The sequence below is a fragment of the Copadichromis virginalis genome, linkage group LG14, assembly GCF_057382275.1.
Source record: "Copadichromis virginalis isolate Kocher_CV1m ecotype Utaka linkage group LG14, C_Virginalis_male_GT1.1, whole genome shotgun sequence".
Taxonomy (NCBI): Eukaryota; Metazoa; Chordata; class Actinopteri; order Cichliformes; family Cichlidae; genus Copadichromis; species Copadichromis virginalis.
In genome coordinates this window covers 36,433,038-36,457,766 of record NC_140631.1, presented here as the reverse complement: position 1 = coordinate 36,457,766, position 24,729 = coordinate 36,433,038, and the positions used below count along the sequence as shown (strand labels likewise).

Sequence of the window (24,729 nt, the reverse complement as noted above, 5' to 3'; positions counted from 1 at the left end):
TTTATTCAGTCACTTTGAGATTATATGAAGAGGCAGAAGCAACTGAGACGGCCTAAATCCACAGAAGAACTTTGGCAAGGGCCTTAGACTGTATACAAAAGACAAAGCCAACACTGGTGCTTGGATTCCCATTTTGAGCTCGAGCTGAGCATTTTGGCCACAGAAACGGAATGCGATGAGCTTGGATCAGAATGTGAAACTGTGATAATGCATACTTTTAGAAAAGTGACTTGTCAATCACAATGCAGCCACATTCTATATCACGCACACCTTTATCATTTAGTTTAACTGTACATAAGGTCGGGATATACACCAACAAACATGTGCAGCATTTAAAGAAGACTTGAAAACTGCAAATGAGACCATCAACTGAAAGAAAGGTCAAAAATCAAGTGAGAAGCAGAAAAGTTTTTCTTAGATTTCTGCACAGCTTTTGCAACCACAAGACGTTCTCACTGCTCGCTGTTTAAAAACATTATTTATTTTATGCAATCTTTCATGATAAAAAAAAATACCTTCTGAGTACTGTAAAAAGTGTACCTATATGAGATGATCCTATGTGTATATGTTTAAATCCATTTACTGCACACTGTATTGTTTTGAAAACTCCCTTGCTTTACCTTTATTCCCTTAAACATTTGCTGAGTACTGAATGTGTCCTTGCTTCCTTTTGATAAAACAAGTTTCATTTGGTTACACCGTCAACCTTTTTGAGTGGTTTAAAAAAAAAAAAAAAGCACAGTGTTGTTATTTTATTCACAGTAATTACAGGAGGCAGACAGGTCTGGGCAGTGTCAGTCACCTTCCATGACCTCTTTAAACTCGGTCCCCGCAGTTTCCACAACAGTCAAATAGCCATTAATCCAGCAGCCAAATCTCACTCGAACAAAACAACATGACGTACAGAGCTTACTGTGTATTCAATCAGTTTTGCTTGAGCATGAATTATGCTTTATCCACGTTATATCTTCTCAATCACATCTGAGGCAGCCCAACGCTTCTAAGACAAGAACCGTCAATTGCTTGGCTTGCTTACATAATATAAAACAAGAAGCTCAAAGTTAAAACTAAACAGCTGAGCAATTCCTAACCTAATCAACAAAGCAAATTTATCTTAGTCCGATCTAAGTCCATTATCAGCATGAAGCTAACAACAGCTGCTCTGTTGTAATGAAAATCTTAATTACACACATTAATTATGCTGGGATGAATGCAAGAGAAATGATATATAAGCCATTATCATCAAAATCATTTGAACCATGCAGACATAATGGACCCCTGCACTACATGCAGATGATTGGAAATGTGCAATACTTAAAACTGAATTTGTTTTACATAGATCCCCGTTGAGGAGACAAAAGGCCTCCTGAAGACTCAAGCCTGAGCTTTATTTCTATCAGTCTTCACCTTCGCCCATGATGGGATTTTTATCTTGAGGCCTGAGGGAGGGATCTGTTTGAATAGAATGTGGACAAGCCCTGAGATAGCCTGCTATTACCACCACCCAACTCCACAACAACCATCAATCTCTGCAAGTTTCACTGTTTACATGCAGGACAGCAAAACAGTCATGAATCATTGCAGTTTAGGATGCAGTTAGAGAGAAATGAGGTTACCCACCCCCTTTGCCGATCACCCAGACACTGCTAATCAAGCTCTGTGGTGGATGCTCTGTCAGTGACTGGAGTATCTTGCAGACCTTATACCCAACAGTGTTCATCCTGATTGCAATCACGTGCCCCGGCTTTGTCTCTCCCAAGCTCCGAGTCTCAGAGACCTTCGTGATTTCTTCTGCCGCTTCTTTACAAAATGTCAGATATACCCAGCCTGTCTGATTTCCCACTCTGACTCCAAAGCCATCCCAATTCATTTTCTGTAACAGCAAAAGATTGCTGGGTTTCTACAATGTAACCCTGATGAGATAGGTTAGCAGTTTTGCACCATCAGGGAATAATCTTTTCTTTTTGTGTCTCCCAACTCAGATTTCTTTATAATAATGTGTTTGTGATAATGGAACCCCACGCATGAAATCCCAAGTTCACATGTGAAATAAATTCTCTGTCATGTGCCACAAAATATCATAAAAGTGTGTTTGACATTGTTATATGACAGAAAAGACAAGATTGAATGAAGGTTACAAAAGAAAGAGAGGCAATGTTTTCCTGGTTCTTAGGCACTCACGCAAGAGCACACAGACAACCAGGTGCTGGATTTTACTGAGCAATGGATTACCATTAGAAACAGGTTTGCCAGGACTTTAATTAATTTCGTTTACTTATATTGGAAATGCAATGCTGGTTTCATTGGCAATTCATCATACAATAATTATATCAGAGGCTAATGATTCAAGCGGAAACAAGGATATGTATGAGAAGAGGGATTGGCAAATGCTAGCAGAGCGCTGACAACAGGCTTAATAATAATGATGATAATAATAATAATAACAAAAAAAAAAGCACATTAGAGGAGTCAGTCTATTTCGGGTCACCTTGGATGCTCTATTCATATGCCACAAACAGTACCTAAAGTAATTTAAAAAACAAAGGTTTTACTCACCATGATGTATGTTTGGCAATGTAGCAGAGATGTTTTGTTTACAACAACAAATAATCATTATAATATGAAATTTGGAGTACCAGTTTATAAGATTCATGGCTTTAGTTAGACTATTCAGATATGGTTTTAGTAAAGTATTCAATTTTAAGCATTTGGTTTAGTATTTAAAGTGTAAAGTAAAAGTAAAGTGTGCGTGTTAGTCCCCATAGGGAAATAGTTCCTCTGCATTTAACCCATTCACCCAGTGAAGCAGTGGGCAGCCACCAGTGCAGCGCCCGGGGAGCAGTGTGTAGGGACGGTACCTTGCTCAGGGGTACCTCAGGGTAGCCGTTCAGTGGAGTCGAACCCCCGACCTTCCGATCATGGGGCCACCACTCTACCTACTGAGCTATCCCTGCCCCACATTAGGATATATATTTTGAAAGGTGGAAATATATGCCATCACAACTTGGATATCACTAATGTGCATGAGGAATACAGCCATTTGATGTTTTAAATTTGCTCTTAATTAGTACAGAAGCATACAGAAAGGTATTTGGAGAAGCTCTACAGAGATGAGTAATTTTGAAGTTAGGTCCGTATCATATAGGCTGTAATAAATATAAATCAAAGAAACATCAGGTGCAAGGCCAAATATTCATGCACAAAAACAATATGTAAAGTCTACTGTTTATTCTTAATAACTTAATAGTATTTTACTCCTTACATTAGCAGTCCCCAACCCCTGGGCCTCGGACCTGTACCGGTCCGTGAGTCGTTTGGTACCGGGCTGCGAGAGTTGAGGCTCACGTGTGAAATGTATGGTTTTCAGGGTTTTTATCGGTTTTCAGCGTTATTTTGTTATCGTTTTTATCGTTAACTCGGTTTTCCTGGGTCTTTTCACATGTGTTATGAATAAATCTTCTTTTTTTCGGTACCGGTACTAGTTTTATTTTGTTGTATTTATCCGCGACACCTTAAAGGCCGGTCCGTGAAAATAATGTCGGGCATAAACCGGTCCGTGGCGCCAAAAAGGTTGGGGACCGCTGCCTTACATTGTAAAAATAGGCACATGATAGACATGGAGGCAGTTTACAGTTTTTTGGAAATCAAAAAAACTCTGGAAACTTGATCTGCTCCACCTCTCTTTTCTTTAAAAGCAGGATTTTAGACAGTGGACTCCTAAGTATTTACCAATAATTTGTACTAAAACTTCTATTTTTCAGTTTTATCACTCTTATTCCTTTATCTTTGTAGCTGCCTTCTGCTTTATTCATTCATCATTTCACGATTCCTTGTCTTCAAGCCTTGAATCTGTGAAACATACAAGCAGATTGAGTAATTAATAGAAAGATTATAATGTTTGGGTGGAGTTTTTCTGTCAGTTCACTTCATGCTTCAGCAGTGAGATGTTAGTGTGCGCACTGTGACACAGAATGACTGAGCCCAGAGGCTAGCGCAAAGGGGCCCCGTGGGACTAAAAGGTTTGATTACGGTTTAATCTGCTGAATATAAATTAGAATTTCAATGGAATATTCCAACATTTAAACTACGTTATAAAAAGAACTACTTTCCATTGGCTGTATATTCTTAGGCAGTTGCTCAAATCAAATTATAAATTACTTTAATCCTGCTGTGTGGATACGCCAGAGTAAATAAATTTGTGTAAAAAGGTTCTGTTGTCATTGATAAACATCCTCTGAATTAGGCAAAAAGCACATAAACCTTCCTTCAAAGGACTGCAAGGGAGTCTGGTTTCGAATTTTACACATTACTGGAAATGCAAACGTGACTTATTTGTTTTCTCCGTAGGAAGCAAAAGAGAACATCATTACCTTTATCTCTGTATACGAAGTTTTGATGCTCTAAATATATCCCATCATAAATGACTTTAGTACATTATTTATCTTGCCTTCCCTAATTGCTGTGGTTTGTTCACAGCAGGAGGAAGAGTGAAAGCCAGCGCACCACTGCTTTTTTAGATCACTGCAGGGATTGACTACGGCTCATTATGCAGGGGAAAGCAAATCATTTCTAATGATTTTCAAAACAAAACTGACACTGAACATTATGCCATTATTTTTAGGTCTCCACTCTCCATCTTAGATTTTAGCTGAATCTACCTCTGCTGAGGCTGTAATTAACAGTAATCATTCATTTTCCGTCAGCTGTAACAAACCAACTGTACAACTGGTCTCCACCTTCTGAGCTTTTTTCATTGCTTTATTTCAAGTGACTTGCATTTCCTAATTTCATTCTCACATCTTATACTGTCTGCTCTGCATCTTGCTGAACAAATAGTTTTCCCATTTAGAACAATAGTGCTTTTATTAAGCCTTTAACCAACCCAACTGCTTATTTATGTGTTTTCTGTATAAATACACATTTGCATATCACATTTATAGCAAACACACCATTCACCATACTGTGAACTCAGTCAAGCAAAACAATGCAAAACTTTCCTTTGGAGAATGAAATAAACATGAGCCGAGCCATTATTAGTGCGGTGTCTGACACCATAGTATATTTGCGCAATGATTTGTTGCTATATGAAAGACAATCACAGTGCCCCTGTCCTTCTATTGTTTACTTTGTAGCTTCAAATTGGCTTAGTTTGCTTTGTTTAAAAGAATGCTGTAATGAGGACCTATTTTAAATGTAAATCTTTGAATTTACATTTATAGTACATCTTTATTACTCAAAGAGAATATTAAAATTAATATTTATCACCCATTTATTTCAGCTTATATATTACATTTTAGTTGATTGGGGTAATTTCAATGTCTAACCAAACTAACTATTAAAATGACATTTATGCTGAAATTCCCCACAAACCACAATGACAGCTTTACATGACTATTCGTCCCAAACCTAAATTCAGCATCAGCAATAAAGTCAGACATTACATTGTATTGAATAGGGCCAGAACCATTAAATATACTGACAATTATAAGAATTACTTGAGTCCCCCAAAAAACTGTTCATTCTTAGGGTGTTGACTGACTGATTTTATCAACTGATCTAGTTTTATATCCAAAAACAAAAAAGCTAAAATAAAAAAGATTGTTACTTTTAATTGAGTTCTTTTCATAAATAAAGGTTAAGTACAGGTTAAACAAAAGAGGTCTAACAAATTTATTATTGTTTCACCAGAGCGGCACTCCATTTACAATGTCCACTTAGGCTGTCAGAGGATGATGGACTAATTTTCTCCCTCTGATTCTTTTTATCCTCCCCTGTTACTATTTTTGAATGCTGTCCCATCTGGCCGTTCTTCACAACAATATTTCCCAATGAACTTTCATTTCGTCTGTTGTTAAATAGAAATGAATTTGCTCTCCTTCACAGGTGGGAGGCACACTTAATTGACTCGTGTTAACATCTTCCCATGCCTTGTACACCTGGTCTCTTTCTATATGCACATTTTATCAATGCATTTTATTCTGATGCTGTGATTTGACAGTTAACCCGCTGATGGACAATCGAGTCACAGCAACAAACTGCTCTGAGTTCGATTGTGCATGGAGGCTTGTATTATTTAAATTCACACAGCTTGCGGGCTCAAAAATATATTCAATTTGCCTACGTGCCGAACTACAGAGGTTGCATGTCTGAAATACACATAATAAGGATTTAAAGACATGAATAAATGATTGGAGAAACACAACAAATGCAGATGCTTCCACAGATGCACTGCATGCTACAATTAACAATAAAATTAACATCCAATTATGCTCTGCGGCATAAATAAATTGCTGAACAGGCTCAGCTGATTCTGATTTGTATCAAGAAATCACGAATAAAAGATCTATGTGACTGACTTTTCAAGCACGGGTGAGAGTCGATACAGGCACAAAGACTCAACAGTGGGAACTGCTGTCATATGATTGGTAACTAAAGAGACATCTGCATTTAGATCTATGGGAAATAAAGTAAAGAGGGTTGAAATTTGACAATTCCTTTTCAGGCAGAGAATGTCTAAACAGGATGCAATAAGAATAAGAATATGCATGCAGGAACAGTCCATCAAAAGATTTAGAGGAATTTTATAGTAGGATTTCAGTGCATAAACATTTTATTACAATGATGAATGCACATTTGAGAGTACAATAATGCAAAACTGTAGGCACTTGTGTGCAGGGACTTGGGGAAAAGAAGATGGTCATATAGTCACCCTTCACCATATTCTCCACAAGTGGCGAATGTTTTTATTCACCAAGAGAATGGTGTATATAAGGGCTGAAATGAAGAGCCGTACACCGGTGCACCAGATCTAGAGGTTGAGGGTGGGACTTTGGTATAATGGTTCAGGCCAAGTCACTCTAAATCTGTTATGGAACGGCTGTTTGCAGGCAGGAAAAGGACCCAAAGTGCAGACTCTGGAGACAAACGTGAACTTAAAAAGCTTTAATGCTGAACTCAAAAGGGTAACAAAACTGAGAATACAAAATACACCTACACAGACAGAGCACACAGCAAAATAAGGGTAGATCGCGACACCGACAAACTGAAACACAGGGCTTAAATATGTAACGGAGCGGAAAGGCTGAGTTTTATTTCCACAGTGTCGTTTTTTAAAGGAAGGAAACCTTCCTCCAAACGGACAGAGCAGTGGAGCCGCCAAGGGAAAGCAAACGATTAAAAAACTGTAGAATTAAAATATAATTTATTATATTTAAATAGTTAAAAATGTAAGATAAATTAAACCAACCTTGGCCAAGGGGTAACACAATAAAAAGCAATAAAACACAACATCAACAGTCCAGTGGCATCCGCCACGATATAAAAGTCCAAACGGTGCAGAAACCAACAGGATTGTCGCCGTCCTGTCGGCCTCTTCATTCTGATGCCAACTAGAAAAAGGAGAGGGGGCCAGCGGCAGTCACCATTCTTAAATTCCACTGGAGGTTCGTCTTAGACGGGATGAATCGGGACCTACCCCAGATGGGCAGAGCTCCTAACTCCGCCCACCACTGTGTTGTGCTTCACACGCGTAGCCATAGACTCGCCGTCCCGGGGACATAAGGCGCCATCCCGCTGTCTCTCTATCCCCTGCCGTGGGCCTCTCTCGGCGAGGAGCTACCTCCCGTCAACACCAGCACAGACCTCTCCGCTCAGCTCCGATCACTCCCTCCAGTGCGCGGTCGTCCGCGATCTCTGGTCTCGTTCTCCTTTGCCGCACGCCTTGGCCAGCTGCCTATAGCCGGGCCTCTGTGCCGCTCTGCGCGGCCGTCGCCCACACCGGTTACCATGTCATGTCTCTCCTCCTTTCAAGCCTTCTCTCAAGCTTTTTCTCCCCCTCTCCTCTATGGTCTGCCAGGCCCTCTTATTGGCCTCTCTGGGATCTCTCGCAGGTGTGATCAGTTTACTATCAGGTAGGGGCGGAGTCTTTCCAGGACAATTTGACAGTATAACGAAAACATGCAACAACATAACCACTGCACAAAACATGACCAATACATGCAATATAAAAACTAAGTAAATACACTTCATATTAAAATATTAAAAAGGTAAAACAACAAAACATGCAAAACTTAAATAACTTGTCCCTTTCCACCCCGTGACAAATACATAGAGGGAGCAATCAGGGAACGGGCAACAGGAGGGAAACAGCTGGGGCAAATCAGGCCTAACGAAACTGGGGAAGCAAAACCTGATACATCAACAAAAGACAAGGACCTTCAAAATAAAAGAGGAAACATAACACAGACTGAACTTACAGACACAGACTCACAGGCAGGCACTACAACAGAGGGAACAGAGACGTTGGACCAGGGCAGACACAGACACTGACTGGACACGGGGATATAGCAGACAGGGGAGACAGCAACTAAGGATTACACAGAGACATAAACCATAAGAAAGAACTCTAACAAAGAAACCAAAGACTAGAAATGATAAATAATATAATAAACTCAAAAACCCTGGGTCAACGACCCAGGCATCCTAACAAAATCACTGCAATGTTCACCTTAATTTAATCAACACTTCTCATCAGTGTTGGTCAAGTTACTTGAAAAAGGTAATCAGTAACTAATTACTGATTACTTCCCCAAAAAGGTAATCCCATTACTTTACTGATTACTTATTTTCAAAAGTAATTAATTACTTAGTTACTTCTTAAAAACACGATTTACAACCTGAATAGGTGATAAAGTGATAGATCTTTCAGCCCAATTCTACTTTTTCTGCATAATCTATCATACAAAATGTAATCAAATGGAAAAGTCTCTTTTTAAGACTTGTTTTATTAGTTTTAATCTTTTAACTTTATGCATCAAGCAAAAATTTAATTATATGCAACATTTTCTGACTGGAAGAAATTTGTTTAATATTTAAACCTATTTTCTGCACATTCCAGCACATAAAATAAAATATTTTTTGTGTTTACACTCAGTCTTTCAAATAAATGCAAGTAAAACACAGCAGAAAATAAATATAATCAAAGACTAGCGGTCCTGTTGCTCTATTTTCACCTGTAAAGCAGGAGTGGGGTAGGCGTTTCCTGGTGCAGGTGTGCCGCAGTGGTCAGTTGAAGAATCCGCAAGTTTCTCTGTGAATTTCCCATTACGTCGTAGCGCACTGGGTGTTTGCTCGGACGTTTGGGGGGGGGGGGGTTGCCGTAAAAAGATGTTTTCCTCCCACGCACAACGGACACTAATGTTTTTGTCAGTTTTTATGGAATCAAACTCAAAGTAAGGTCAGTACTTCCAGGCTTTAAACGCTCCACGCTCATACTCTCTCCTGCACTCGATATATATGATCCACTGTTGATCTACACACAGCTGTTGTCACGAACATCGCACTCGCTTACGTCACTGTCATGAGACATTCTCGCAAAAAAAAATCACGGTTTTAGTAACGCAGTAATGTCGCTACCCAATCTGTACCGGAAACCCGATCCGTACCCCGCATGCGCAAATCTCACGTCACTTCCTCTCTTTGCCAACATTGCGACGTTCAATATTTTTAAATGATACAGTTAGCACCCAGTTAGCTCCTAGCATTTCTCAACAGCTTTGCCTCCTTTTCGACTACCGGGACATTTAAACAATGGATAATCTGTATACAAACAAATTCATGCTTTTCTCCTCAACAGAGAGCGTCCCCCGATTGAACAACAGACTTTGTAATATGTCACATGAAGATTCATCAGCCAGATGAAGTGTTTACTGACAATTGACAGTGATAATGGACATCATCATCACTATTCCAGTCAATCCTCTCCACACAGACAAGCATAAAACCACTCGACTATCACTAAATCAAATTTAACACGCGTTAGTAATGACGCTAATTCAGTTTACAATAGCAGGTGGCAGTATCCTCGTACACTGGGGAGTAAATTGCCATTAAACGAAACAGAAGAAGAAGAAAACATGTGCACTTGCGCGGTATGGATGGGGTTGACCCGATTTGTACGGGCGGACTGTGTACATGCGCAGTAAGGATCGGGGAGTCCTGATCCGTAACTATCTTTTTATTTTTCGTTTTTGTCTTCATTATATTGAAATGTTTCATTATTGCAAAAATTTTAAGAAGTACTTATTATTCTTAACATCTTAACAGATACTCTGACCCGTAACTATCGTAAAATGCTTCGACCGGAAGTAGAAGCCTTTCGCACATGCGTGGTACCAATCGGGTTTCCGGTAGGGATCGGGTAGTGACAAGTAACGCAGCGTTCCTACGGGAAAGTAACGGTAATCTAATTACCGTTTTAGCAATAGTAATCCCTTATTTTACTCGTTACTTGAAAAAAGTAATCGGATTACAGTAATGCGTTACTGCCCATCTCTGCTTCTGATGCAACATAAGGTGTCAGTACTTTGATGGAAATAATGAGTATACACCAACTGGCCACCTTGTTGCTTGCTAGTACTGTGCTTGTACACCCTTGGCCTCAGAACAGCCTTGCCCCTTTGTGGCATAGATTCAATGAGGTGCCGGAAACATTTGTCAAAGATTTTGTTCATACTGAGATGGTAGCACACAGCTGCTGCAGATTTGTTGTACATCCACACTGTCAGTTTTCCATTTCACCACATGGCAAGGCACTCTTGGATTAAGATCTGGTGACTGTGGAGGCCACTTAGGTATTGTAAATCAACTGTCACGTTCAAGGAACCAGTTTGAGATTCTATCCTATTGGACGCAGCCATAAAAAGATGGGTCCACTGTTGTAAACAATGGATGGGCATGGTCAGCAAAACTAATCAGGTAGGCTGTGCATGTAAATCATACTTAGTTGGTGCTAGAGGGCCCAAAGTGTTTCTTGCTTCCCCCACACTATTATGCCACTACTACCTGATTCATGGATACAAGGTAGGTTGAATTAAGCCATCATGAATTGGCTCTATGAATTAAAATTGAACTGAACTAAATTTCTCACACACTCAGACCAGCCTCTGTAGCACCTGTTGCACACTTGGATTAAAATGAATTGAAACCAGTGTGGCTTTGTGAGTTCGCCTTTACTGCATCTGCAAATATATACATGGACATAGCACAACGTTACACACTTTTGCAGTCTCACACAACTCTTATAGGCGCACTGCCTTATGGGTAGTCTTTAAACTCAAATAACTAATATTTCTTACAGGGTAACAATGAAATAAACATAAACAAAAGATAGTGTGATCCACCAGTCTATATCTGCTGTGATTACAGCCCGGTACAGGTATAAATCCACAAAAGTGCCACAAGTTTTCCGCACAAACTAATGAATTAGATCTAGCTGCTAATCGTTAGCATCACGGCTAATTCACATCGCTACCAATAACTTATACACTAATGACACATAGTGGGGATTAACGACCAACTTTCCCACATTCTCTGCAACCCCGTGGACTCATCTGTAGATACATTTTAAGTTATTTACCATCTTGTATCTGCTTACCTGCAAATATATACATGGACATAGCACAACGTTACACACTTTTGCAGTCTCACACAACTCTTATAGGCGCACTGCCTTATGGGTAGTGGCTGGGCTTATTTACTCCCGCTAGAGCTGCTCATTTTAGGGGATACTCCCTCTTGTGGTGTAACAGAGGAATAACTATGCTTCCTGCACTATGTCATTTTTGGAGACTGGGGCACACATTATTTTACCACAATCAAAGAAAATACAGATTTGAACAATCAGACCATTTAACTAACTATAATATTGTAACTAGAGATTATGGGGGGTGTCCTGTTTTGTCCACAATGTCTTTCTTGTCCTTACACACCAACAACCATGCCACATTTAAATTTTCTTCAAAATTTTAAAATTGTACTCAGCTTGAATCATAAAAAAGCAGGAAAATAAAAAGTTATCTCTATTTTCTGTTGCCTACATTGTAGAGGGTGACTTTGCCTCTAAACAGGAAAATGAGCACAGTCAGAGGTCAAAGTGGAATTCAGCAGGTGGGGGTACTGGCCCAGTAATTTAATGGCTCAGTGTTGGGAAAAGAATCACAACTCACAATAATTTCTGGTGAGAGCTGCAGTAGATTTCATGATCAGCTGATTCTGCAGCTCTTTGTGGATGTACACAACTAAACTCTACACCAGGGGTTGGCAACCCTAGGCACACGTGCCAGCCGTGGCACGCAAAGGGTTAACTGATGGCACGACCATAGCTGGACTGGCCATCGGGCATACCGGGCATTTGAAAAGTGGGCCGATGGTGATTTTCTGTTTTTATGGGCCGATGAGTTTTTTTTTGTAACAGTATAAATAATGAAAGGTGGTGGATTGGCCAGATGCTGGCCGGTGTGTAAAAATAACTCAGTTGTTTGGTGGTGGCTATGGCGGAGCTTCCACAGATTCAGTAACATTAGCAAGTGGTGGAGGCCAGCAGGTGGATGAGAGAAAGGGGAGGCAAAAGGAGAGACCCGAGGTGGGGCGGTCCAAGTGTCAGGTGAACTGAACTTCAGGTAAGAAGTTATGACCTGCAGTCTATCTGGGTCAGATATAAACCAAGTTTAGGTGGAGTTTATTTTCGTTGTTCTGAGTTTTTACAGAACAACGAAACTGTGTACTAGCTAGCATGACGGAGTTTCTATACAGCTGGGTGGGTGCTATGCTGTTACTGATAGTGAACTTTATTTATTTCTAAGGTTAGTTAGTAGAGTTGCCACTGTCCCATAAAAAGATGTAATCGTCCCGTATTCAGAGAAAATATCACGCGTTTTGTATTCAGCTAGAATGGAAAAAGACACAAAGCTGGAGTTATTCTGTCGTTACGCTGCACAGCTGTTTCTTCTTCTCATTCTCTCCCCCTCCTTACCCTGTTGCTACTTCAATCATGAAACTGATCAATGATCAGCTGTTCTCTCTTGTTTTTTTATCGCTCACTTTGCGCCAGAAAGAGGAAACCACCGGATGTCGCGTTAAACAACAGCAGCATGTTTAAACTTGATAAGCAGTTGTTAGAATTTATTTAATATTAATTTCTAGTATCAGCTGATGTTTGCTGGAGCCACAGCTGTAAAAGCTGCTGGTTATGATATCGGTTTGGATATGTGGTGAGAGGGGAAACATGAAGATGAAACCAGGAGATGTCCTTACTGAATCATCAGAGCTGGACAGGTGATGGAGAAACAGGTTTACCTTTTAGGTGACATGGATGAGTTGAAGGGAAGTTATAAGGGAAGGAAGAAATACACGGATACATACGTAGAATCGAGACAGAATTCACAATGCGTTTTTGGGACTTTCAGGTGTTTGGACCAATTAATGCAAGTTAATGCAACATAATAACCAAATTAATGCAACATCGAAGCAGCTGGAATCCATAGCTGTGCGTGTTCATGGAGCTTGCATTTTCACCTGCTGGACATCACTACCTGACAAGTTTAACTGTCTTCAGAACATTGCAGAGGCCTTATTGACATATTCGGTTCTACATGTCTGTGTGAGCAGATTTTCTCTCACATGAGTATCCTCAGGTAGCCGTCTGAATGCTGGACACTCGGAGACCTGTGTCTCTGAGTGGGAGACCAGAAATCAGATTAACATGTGTATTGTATAGGAATTTCTTTTACTTATGTATTAATCACATTATTTTGTTGTATAATGCCTTGGTGCCACTGGATTTTAACATGTCTGACACTCATACAGTAAGATAAATGATGGGGGTGTAGTAAGGAAGTTGGGGGAAGCAGACAACTCCACAGGAAGGATCTTTTGTCTCTGTGAGGACTCTGGGAGGTAGCAAGGGAGTGTGAACCTTAAGGTGTGAAACAGCTGTGTACTGCCTTTTGTTCCTGAAGAAGGTATTTAACTGAGAGCCATGCTAGGCTCGGGAGACTCTGCTGACCATCTGCCCCGCGGTCATGTAGGCTCTCCACAAGCTTGGTTGTCTGTTCTTTGTGTGTTTTGATTAAAGAAAGTTAGCTACTGCTCACCGCTCGTCTGCAGGCTTTATTTAATGGAAAACTTCCACAACAGTATTAACAGACATGCCATATTGGCTCAGTTTATTTTTCTTATCATTGTTGTGAGGAGACCATAAATAGCATTTGCATTTTCTGTTGTACAGTTCATTTGCTGTTATGGAGTTCTTTTTATGGATAAAAAGTATATTTTTTTTGTTTCAAAATAGCTGATAACTTCGCTGATAGCTGCCAACATCTGCGAGAAAATATAATTCTATAAAGTGGTTCTATATAGTGTGTAACTGTGCCATATGATATGGCACAGTGACTTCTGAGGAAAGTTTAGATGGCACTCGTCATCAGAAAGGTTGCCTACCCCTGCTCTACACGATGTCAGCAGATATTTCATGAGTTGTGCTGACTGATTTCTATCCTCTACACTGACAGTACACTGTTTATGCTCTCATATTCTAGATGCAATAAAGTTGGTCTGAAGGTGGAATTCAGTGACTGAATTTAAGCATCAGCTTAAATGCTAATTTACATTTGCTATCCTTTATGTAACCTTTCCCTGACTGTGAAAGCAGCAGTCCAACACACTGTTCTTCACTTTAAACCCATCACAGTACAGCAAACTAACCTGTTTATCCTGCACTAACCTGTTTTTATTCAACCTTTAAATAACACAGTTAGTCTAACTCAGTTTCTTTTGCAGCACTTTTCACAATCTGAAAAAACTTACAGGCCCAAAATCTGATTTAGAAACATAACGACTTACATGTAAGCTTTACATTTCCAGTTTATCAAACACCACTGAGCAGTCTTCACCTTTAAATCTAACAGTGTGTTTAGCTAGAAACACACTGTGCAACATACTGCACACAATTTGTGTTTGCTGATATTTGTTAAACCGATATAAACACTACATTTGAAATTACCTGCCACCTAAAAAACGTAACTCCCTTTATGCTCAATTGTCTTCTGTAGATATGCTGAAGTACTTACGGACATCCCCTGGAGATTAATACACGGACAGGACTGAATTTCATGTGTTATTGTTTAGCCTCAAATTGGATTGATGTTTGAAGGCTGGCAGTTTAATGAAATAATAACTCCCCTCAGATGTGTTAAACCAAAAGTAACAAACCTGTTACTTTTCTGATGACAACAATGCGGAAAATACAGATATTTTTTTAACTCTTTTCTTTCATGCATGAATTATGACAACCTCAATTAGGATTTTTTTCTTAAGTATTTTTATTCATCTTCAGGCATGAAAAGATGAATAAAATTACTGATTATGGTTGTCATAATTCATGCATGACAAGGTTAAATAACAATAATTCTAATGAAACACGTCATACATCTATATTAACATTAAACGAACAGTGGGTGGCAGGGTATGGAGTGACACATCAGTGGTGGTTTATGTGCAAGTATACGGTGGCCCTGAGAGGCCAAACGGACTGCAAATTAAGAAAACACCAGCAATAAGAAAAAAAATGGCCTGTATTTATATAGCGCTTTACTAGTCCCTAAGGACCCCAAAGTGCTTTACATATTCAGTCATCCACCCATTCACACACACAGGTGATGGTAAGCTACATTAGCTGACAGAGGCGAGGCTGCCGAACACTGGCGCCACCAGGCCCTCTGACCACCACCAGTAGGCAACGGGTGAAGTGTCTTGCCCAAGGACACAACGACTGAGACTGTCCAAGCCGGGGCTCGAACCGGCAACCTTCCGATTACAAGGCGAACTGCCAACTCTTGAGCCACGATCGCCCCCACAAAACACTGCAAACGCACACAAAACACAACAGAAATAGGAAAGATGACAATGGGAATAGGAAAAACGAAAACAGAAATAGGAAAAAACACAAGTTAAGTGTTTCTGGGGAGACAATAACCCGACGGACCAGTTGCAGGAATCAAAATATGCTAAGAATTGTGCTGGGAGACACTTTAAAGAAGTGGAGGATCTATCGGTTTTGTGAGGAAAGAAAAAATGAGAGGTAAGAGTGTTAGCCTAACTATTATCATCAGTATTATATGAATCATGATAAAACATGCCTACCATGTTTTGGGTTCCTGCAACTGGTCCGTCGGGTTATTGTCTCCTCAGAAAAACTTAACTTGTGTTTTTTCCTATTTCTGTTTTCGTTTTTCAAATTTCCATTGTTTTTTGTGTGCTTTTGCTGTGTTTTTCTTATTGCTGGTATTTTCTTAAGTTGTAGTCCGTTTGGCTTCTCAGGGCCGCCGTAAGTATACCATCAACACTGACACAAATACAAGAAAAGAGCCTTTGAACAGCTGCCCACTGTAGTGACCACTGTGCGTGAAAGGGTTAAAATGTAGGGAGTAAAAGTAAAGAGGAGTCTGAAAAATAAATACTCAAGTAAAGTACACTTAGCTGAAAATTCTACTTTGTTACTGTACTTCATTACTTCCCACTTCTGAACAGGAGTACCGATTCAACAAGGGGACTATAAGATTTAACCTTTGCAGTCAATAGGTTTGAAATCTAATGTGAGAATTTTGATTGATATGTTAGTGACTGAATGAACTCTCCACCAACATTATCCAAACATCAGTCAAGATAACTAAGGAGAGCAGCATGCCACACGATGACCTAACACTTGCTAAGGCACTATTTATTTTTTCTAAAAAAGGCTAAGGTACTGTATTCATTTTTCCTTTGATTTCCCACTTTTTGTATATATCTGAAGAGATAAGTTTCAGAATAATATTTATGACACCGATGTGATTTAAAGTAAAGTGTTAAGGTGAAGGGCAAAAAGGACCTCCAAACCTCCATATCAGGTTAAAAACCTGAGTGGGAGTTTAATTTGTCTTCCAGTGCTCTGAGGAGCCACAGTATAAATGAGAAGGTAAGGAGAAAAAAAAAACCCTGAAGCATTTATTTTTGATTGGCTATCTGTATATCACGGGTCTTTAAAATGAACATCAATTTCATCTCATCCATTGCTTGACAGAACTTAAATTGGATCCCAAAGAGAATAATATGATAGAAATGAAATCAACATTTCCATTTTTTGCTTCTCTGCCACCTATCAGAGTTGTTGATTCAATGACTAAAGACACATTTTATTTAAAATTGCAGGAACATACTTGGAAAACTTTTCAAATCAAAATTCAAACAAGTCTCACAGAAATGTCATGTGCTCAGCAGTTATTCACAGCTGTTATCATAAATGTCTAACAACGTCTGAGTTGAAATAGAAAGGCTCATTACTTTCATGCCACTGGCTTGTAAACTGCATACCAATTGTAATGTTCTTTTCTTCTGTTTTCATCCTGTTAGAGCATTTTAACAGCTTGGCATTTCCTTTTGAACAAACACAATTTTATGTAGATTCTAATTTCAATAAACTGCAGTGCACAGTGATGGCACTTACTCTATTATAAAACTATACCCTTATTTCCTACACAATTAACCTTGGGCTGATGCTAATTTAAGCCTTCAGTGCCCACAAGATTCTTCCTGGAAATTATTTGTAAACAGAACCATAAAGCTGTAGAGATTCAAGAGCAAAGGAATATGTATGTATACATTTTGTTTTTTCAAATCCCCCGGGTTTGCATTGTTCTTTGTTATTTTGCTGCACATATGAGAAGTGCACTCATTGCCTAGCCTCTATAATAACTGGTCTATAATTGGAAGCAGATGCAACACTCAGACTATTACACTGTTTAATTTTTAGACTTTTTGCATCTTCTGTATGTGATTGAATAAATAATTATTTATATATAATTTTCTGTATAGTGTATGTGTGTGTGCTAGCAACAGTGTCTAATGAATATTCAGAGGAGATATTCTGCAGAACTGTCCCTCAGGAATCGGCTTGTTGTTGCACACATGGGAGGCTTGCAATACACCTTGACTACACTTGTCACACAGGGTTAGAGACTGACTGGTCTCTGGGGAAAAATGTATATTCCTCAATCACTTGAGGTTACTTGTGGTCACTTGGTGAAATACATTGCAAACAGGGATACAGTACTGGCCTGAAAGCCAACTTGCAATTGCTGTGGTCATTAACAGTTTGGCCATATCACCTGTAATTTGTATGGAACTCACCAATGATCCTCAAACCCAAAAGGAATAATAACCCACAAAAAGAAATAAACAGTCTCAAATTTTTATGTATATGAAGGATTGGCCTCACTGTGATATTCAGTAATTTATTTTACACAAAGTACATAACAACTGATTTATTTGTAGATGATCACTTATGTTTAGTATTATTTTATAATGGGGTGCCCTCGGCCTGGGGCTCGGTCACTCTGGCGCAGCTGGCTGCCGGCGGAGCTCACGGACACGTCACTGCAACCCCCCCTGGCTTCTGCTCCGTGGCTGATGAGTGACCCTTCATCTGGGACTCTCCTCAGCTCTTCTTGGGATAATGGTGCGGCTGCCCCTCTGTTGGTCTTCCTTGGTCTCTTGTGCTCTGGGGGCCTCTGGATGTCTGGAGTTTTGATCTCCTCCATACCTGCTTCATGCCCTGGAGGACGGGGCTGTGGCCCCCCCACACCCTCTAGCAGATCATTACATGAAGGAACCTTTTAAATACAAGTGCGCTCATGCTCACAGGTGTACACACGGGTGATCACACACACAAACGACACCCTTTTTGGCTCCTACCTCAAAGCACACTGTGCGCTGTCGATCTGGTGATTGATATATGTATTTTTTTGTCTGCTTATTTTGTTGGTTTTTGTTTTTTTGCCCTTTATCCCCATCCCTCTTCCCCGCTGTTTTTCTTTCCCTCTTTCTTTCTCCCCTTTCTTTTCCTCAGTCACGTCTGTCCCGTATCTAGCAAGTGAAAATAAAATAAAACAAACAATAAAAGGTGAATCAATTAGACCATTACGGCAAGGCTGGGATGGTCCATTTGGTAAAGTAAATCCATTGGGCATCTTTCTTCGCCTTTAGACAATAATTCTGATGGCAAAAGAGCCAAACGGGACAGGCAAAAAAAAAAAAAATTATTTTATAATTACGAAAAAAATGGGTTTCACACATTTGTTTTTAAACTTAAATTCGTCAAATTGAAAATGCATAAAAATAACATATTAATAATTAATATATGATAATTTATGTGATTTAATAAAAGATATATAAATGTTTTTTAAACAATATTCAGTCAAATATAGAGCTTCAGTTAAATCTTTGTTTACACCAGAGTCCAAAGTTTTCGGAAAAGAAGTTGTTTTCATTTTCACATACTAGACCTTACACTATTTTGGCAGGCCAAGCTAAAAGAAGAAAATACTGACTCCATGCTGAGCTAATATATACTGCCTCGTGTCAGGTTGCGTAAATCACAGGGGTAATCATTAAGATGGTTGAAGTATTACACTGTGTGCTCTGTGATTATGCTCTAAAAACAAATGATGTGGCGGATGTATTAATATGGTCCAGTGGTGTTTTTAGATCAGGAGGGGGCGAGGGAAAACGAGAGAAAGAGGGAGACAGAGAGAGAAAACAACCTGCGGCTCAGTCCTTTGATCATCAGTGATGCTGAGTGTAGTGATTTACTGCACCCACAAACCCTTTGAAGGCACCCCTACTGAAGCAATGGGCCTGGTCAGTCCTTTGAGCTCCACTTATTTATTATTATTCGCCTCCCTGCATACACACTAGATAATACTCATGATTCATTAGATTTAGGTCAAACACTTTAAAAGTCATTTTGAAAGAGTTATCAGGCAAACTTTTTCACATAGTCTAACTTCATATGTTTGATTCTAATGCAACCAACAGAAGTACAATACTGTGTAAAAGTCCTGAGCCACCCCTCAGTTATTTACATTTTGCTAGAATAAATGGGTGCAAAGAGGTTTTTTTTAAAAAACATGTACAGATTTATGGAAGTAGGGTATAAAAGCCATATTTGGAACTGATCAAATCCTGGAGCACCTTTTTTCTTCAACACTGTCTCAACTCTCTTTGGCAAGATTTCCTGTAATTGCTTTAAAGAGTCTTCAGAAATAGAGCTTCAGGCTTCCTGAAGGACATACCAAAGCTCTTTGGATGTTGGCTGGCTTTTGTTACATTCTCTGTCAAGATGATGCTACACTGCTGGAAATAACTTTCAAATGCTGCTCATCTGCTATAAGTTTTTAGGCTTGCCACTACTACATTTGCATGCTACTTGTCCAGTTTCTTAATTTTTTTTCAGTTCAGTTCAATTGAATTTATATATCTGCAAATACAAAATAAATACCTCAAGGAGTTTTTAAGGTCATACTGGACATAATGCTGAGATACGCCAAGTTTTTGACAAATAGCACTTTGGGAATTACATTGTTGGAGCAAAAATACTATTTTATGCTGATAAAATTGTGTTAACTTTGGCATTTGTCTTAGATCCACTTAAAGAAATTGGAACAAATCGTGGTTTTGTGGCATAAAGCTAGTAACAAAGAAAACAAGTGAAAAAGCAGCAAATGTCCACATAAAAACTTTAGATAGACTCTGGGACAATAGCTGAAGATCACTTTAAAAAACTACAAGAGGGCATTTTAAGTTATGTGCCATTCTATGTTTAATTGATTTATAGATCAGCCTTTAAGTGGCTTACCAGCCATTAAGTATTCCTATGGAAATCTTCAGGTACAGGACTGGGCTGAAAATGAGTAAAAGGCAGTTAATGTCTTCAAAAAGCCTGGAGAACTGTTGCTCAAAACCACTTTAAAACATTACAAGAAAGTCTTGGAGGTCCATGGATGCAAAATATAACGACATATACATAATAATATAATGTAATATGAAAACAAACGTGATGATTCAGGACTATATTTCTTGTAAGTATACAAAATGTATTAAAGATGCACCTAAATTAGTAAAAACCTTAAATAAGGCGCATCTGGGACTTGCTTTGGATCCCATTACAACTCCATATTGTGTCTTGTCACTGATGCTTGCTCTGTTGCATATGGTGGTCTTGTTTGCTGCCCCCCTTACATCCATTTTTGCTTGCTCCTATCACTATCCTGAAGTTTGTTCTCTCTAACACAACTTAACAGGCACGTTCTCCACAAGGACACAGGTATCACCTTCTGCATTCTCGGACTTGATAATTACCCTTTATCTTGAACAGTGGGTTGCACAAGGACCTATTAGAATTAATTTAATGTCTATTAGAGGATGTGAAGGCTCTGCAGGGAGCATGCCTTTATAACACTGTTGTCCTTTAACTTGATTAAATTTGATTTATTGAAATTATGAAGTTAAAGATGGATTGCTGATGGATGGCTGAGTCTTCACTGCACACAAACACTTCACATCAACATGTTAAAATTGTATAGGTCTCCTCAATTATCCAAGCCCAATGTTTTTAATGTTTTTTTCCTCTGTGAACATCCTGCAGTGCATATGCATTATACTTTTGACTAACACAAAGCGCAGCAGGCAAATGCATGAGCCTGGCAATGAAGGAACCTCGGAAGTGAGACCATGTCACATTATGAAAATGCTCCAAGAAATCGCATTTGTGCTTTTCATGCCCTTAGCCTCTCATCTCTAATCTATCACACTTGATGTGTAGGTTTGTATAGGTGTGAAAAATGCTTTCCTTCCATGGCAAGAATTCCACATTGTTCTTGCCAATGGGAAGGAGAAAATGTTTGGCAAGATTTGGCACGATTCTCGAAACCCAAGCGCCTGCAAAAGCCTATTCAAGTGAGAAAAGAAAGAACAGTTTTGCTCTGAGCATTCAGTGGCTTTGTGAAGCACAGCGTGACATCATCATTTAAGTTTGTGTGCAATTGTGTCAGCCATAATACAGATGTGAACAAATGTCATGACTCTTAGATGAATGCAGCAGGGAAGCCTTCAGGAACCAGATCAAAGTCACTACATTATGTTTTCTCTTTAACAGAATGATATGCAGCACTTCTTGTGAAGGGTTCATATTCCCCAGATATACATAGTATATAATTTGATCAATCACATGTTACAGCTCTCTCTTTTATACAGCAGAAAAAGTAAATGACATTGTTGGTTTAACACTGAAAAAAAGGGACTGGCCATCTCTTGGATTTATGTAAGCATCTTGCATGTATTTAACACAATTGCCTCATGTTTTAAAGATAAATGTAACTATATAGTGTAAAAACTACATGATATGCAGAAAGGGTGTATTAAATTGTTTATATCATGTTCAGGTGAAGTAAGTCAATAAGATAGCAACGTTAAATCTCGTGAAACCACGCGTGATTTCATCTCGCGGGCTTTGGATCGTGGTTTAAAAAATGCATCCATCTCAGTCAAGTCGAGCAGCCAACTCTACGTTTTTTGGTATGTCTTGATTTTTTGAATTAATATTTACCATATTTCAGCCAAATGTAGTTAAACGTCTAGAGTGCCGCCATGTAACATGCTAAAAAAGAGCCGTTAGCTGATTTGCTGTTTTATCTGTTGTCAAAGAATTGGCGCTTTTTCATTTGAATTTGTCTTTGGCACAAGAGCCGTAATATCACATTAAACCTAATTACCAGGCACTCTCAACATAATTTGGTTTTCTGTGTGAATAGATTTGCCAACTGACTCTTCAGTTACATTGTGTATTTACTGCACCGTGGTGTTAGTGAGATTTTGGACATTGAACAGCTTAAGCTAATATCATCAGTGGCATTATGCTAGCTTACATCCCTACCCCTCCTGCCCTCACCTGCTGTCCGTTTGTTTTTGTTTTTTTTTTGCTGCACATTGAGAGATGACCTCTATTCTGCATTTCACCAGGAGTCAGCTGATGGATTGTGGGTTCAAGGTGTTATGGTAAGAAAGTATATTCTATTTTCGCTTAAGGTTTCTGTAACCTAATTATAATAGATTTTTTATAGTTATTAGGTGCATGCATACTCAAATAGACCACCCTATTAATACAACTGAGAAATCCAAAATCTGCCATAGGTTTAACCTGTATGTATTGTCAGAAAGGTGATTACTGGACTCACATTAATGCACACTTGAACTAAAATGAGGTTGTAACTTGTGGGTTCTTGGGTTGCAAATCAGAAACAAACATCTTTGGATTTTTTTAATCCCATAAGATCTGGAAACACAGTTTTTATTCAACAAAACATTGCTGATTAACCAAGCACAGTGCCTGCTGTTATTTCAAAATAATTTTATGTCATTTTAGATGAAATGCAGCATTCCAGTGCATCCCAACCATGCCTTTACAGTCAAGGTTTCTGACGGAGCTGAGTTTCTCTCTGACAGTCTGCTGAAAGTGTTTGCAAAGTGATCGGGGGAACAGGGCACAAAGCTAAAGGATGTAGCTGCCATGATGACAGTACGAACTTTAAAATTCTTTAACTACAAAGTGTATATGTATTGCATTAGGTCAGTAAAAGATTTTTATGCTGCATCCATTGAAACAGTCAACTATTACCCGTGAGTACTGATTCCACCGAAAGGATGCCATAATTTTCGTTATGCATTTACTGGCCCACTGAGAAAAATTTATCTTTTTAAAAAAAAAATAAATGTTCTGGAAACTATATATCCATAAAGTTGATGTCAAACAGGAACTTTTGATATTTCTTTGTAGATGCTGGTGTTGCATGTTGACTGGTTTAAGTTTTTGTCTGGGATCATTTTCTTCTGTGCTACTGAAAAGTTCACAAATCTCTGTTTTCTTTGTTATAATACTTTAGGATGACATTAATGCTCGAAGGGAGTCTCATCAAAGTGCTCCGCATCTGTGTGAAAGACAATTGCAACATCTTGGTGCAGGAGTTCATGGTGAGTGTTTTATGAGTAGATTGTGGCTTTGCAACTTTTAAAAATGCATTTAGTTATCCACTTGATCCTCATTGGACTGGTTAGGACCAGTAGTCCTCTTTAATAATTTGAAGTTCACATGAGGCCTGGTAGTGAACTCGGCCGCCCCCCCTTGAGGCCCCACCCCCCTATATTAGGGGTCACATCAGTGTGAAAAAACTTTAAATTTGTCATTCTAGTGAACAAAGGAAAATCCCCCCAATATTTAGCTTTTGTTTGAAAAAAAAAAAAAGAAGACCAACAGCTAACCAAATTGTGGGGCTGAAAGTCTAAATTCTAACATCTTCTGAGTGACATAACCTGGATTTCTGATGGGCCGGTGTCTTTCTAACAAAAACTAATGTAAAGCATTTGAAATTATTATGTTTTTCACTCTGTCTTAGAAACTCTGTTAGACCATGAATGGCAGCATGGCAGGCCACTCTTTGGCTATAGCTATTTACTATGTTGCTTGCATTGGTTTAAATTACTCTAACATTAGAACTGGTAGATTCAAAAGAGATGAGTTTAAAAAGGAATCTTAAAGAAATGTTTTGTGTTTAACCAGGACTTGACTGAGGCCACTGCACAGATTGAGAAAACCACAATGAACATCTGTCTCCAGAGGATGCACCAGGCAATGACTTTTCTGATGTTGGCATCATCATCGAGGGTATAGTAGTTCTTCAAGATCTGGATAACGTGACCTTTGCAGTAGCCATGCTGTTTGGACCTTTTTTATTCCTTCAATATGAGTTACCCATCACAACTCTGCTACACTTTTGAGGTGATTCAAAGGGTGGTAATGGAGTTGGATGCAACTCAGCTCTCAAGAAAAACTCACAACTAAGACAAAACTGCTCCTGCAACGAAGCTCACTGTTATGCATGCAAGCTGATCAGCTCTAGGTGAGAGGACATTTAAATCTCACACTTGTTCTGCTGCATTTTTGAAGCTCAATTCCATGAACAGATCGCAGGGTTCATTTTTATATACTCTGCAACTGCCATGAGGACGAGCCGTTTTTGTTGT

General features: G+C 39.1%; 1 long non-coding RNA gene across 2 annotated transcripts; it reads left to right on the top strand.

The window, feature by feature from the left end:
- The first annotated feature begins 21,941 nt into the window (after positions 1 to 21,941).
- Positions 21,942 to 24,522, top strand: LOC146694478 (uncharacterized). Of its 2 annotated transcripts, none has more exons than XR_014914894.1 (5): positions 21,942 to 22,227; positions 22,672 to 22,707; positions 23,075 to 23,227; positions 23,592 to 23,679; positions 24,266 to 24,522. It is a non-coding gene; the product is annotated as an uncharacterized LOC146694478 (long non-coding RNA). The 2 variants fall into 2 exon arrangements; XR_014914893.1 differs by having other exon boundaries at positions 22,644 to 22,707.
- Positions 24,523 to 24,729: the final 207 nt, after the last annotated feature.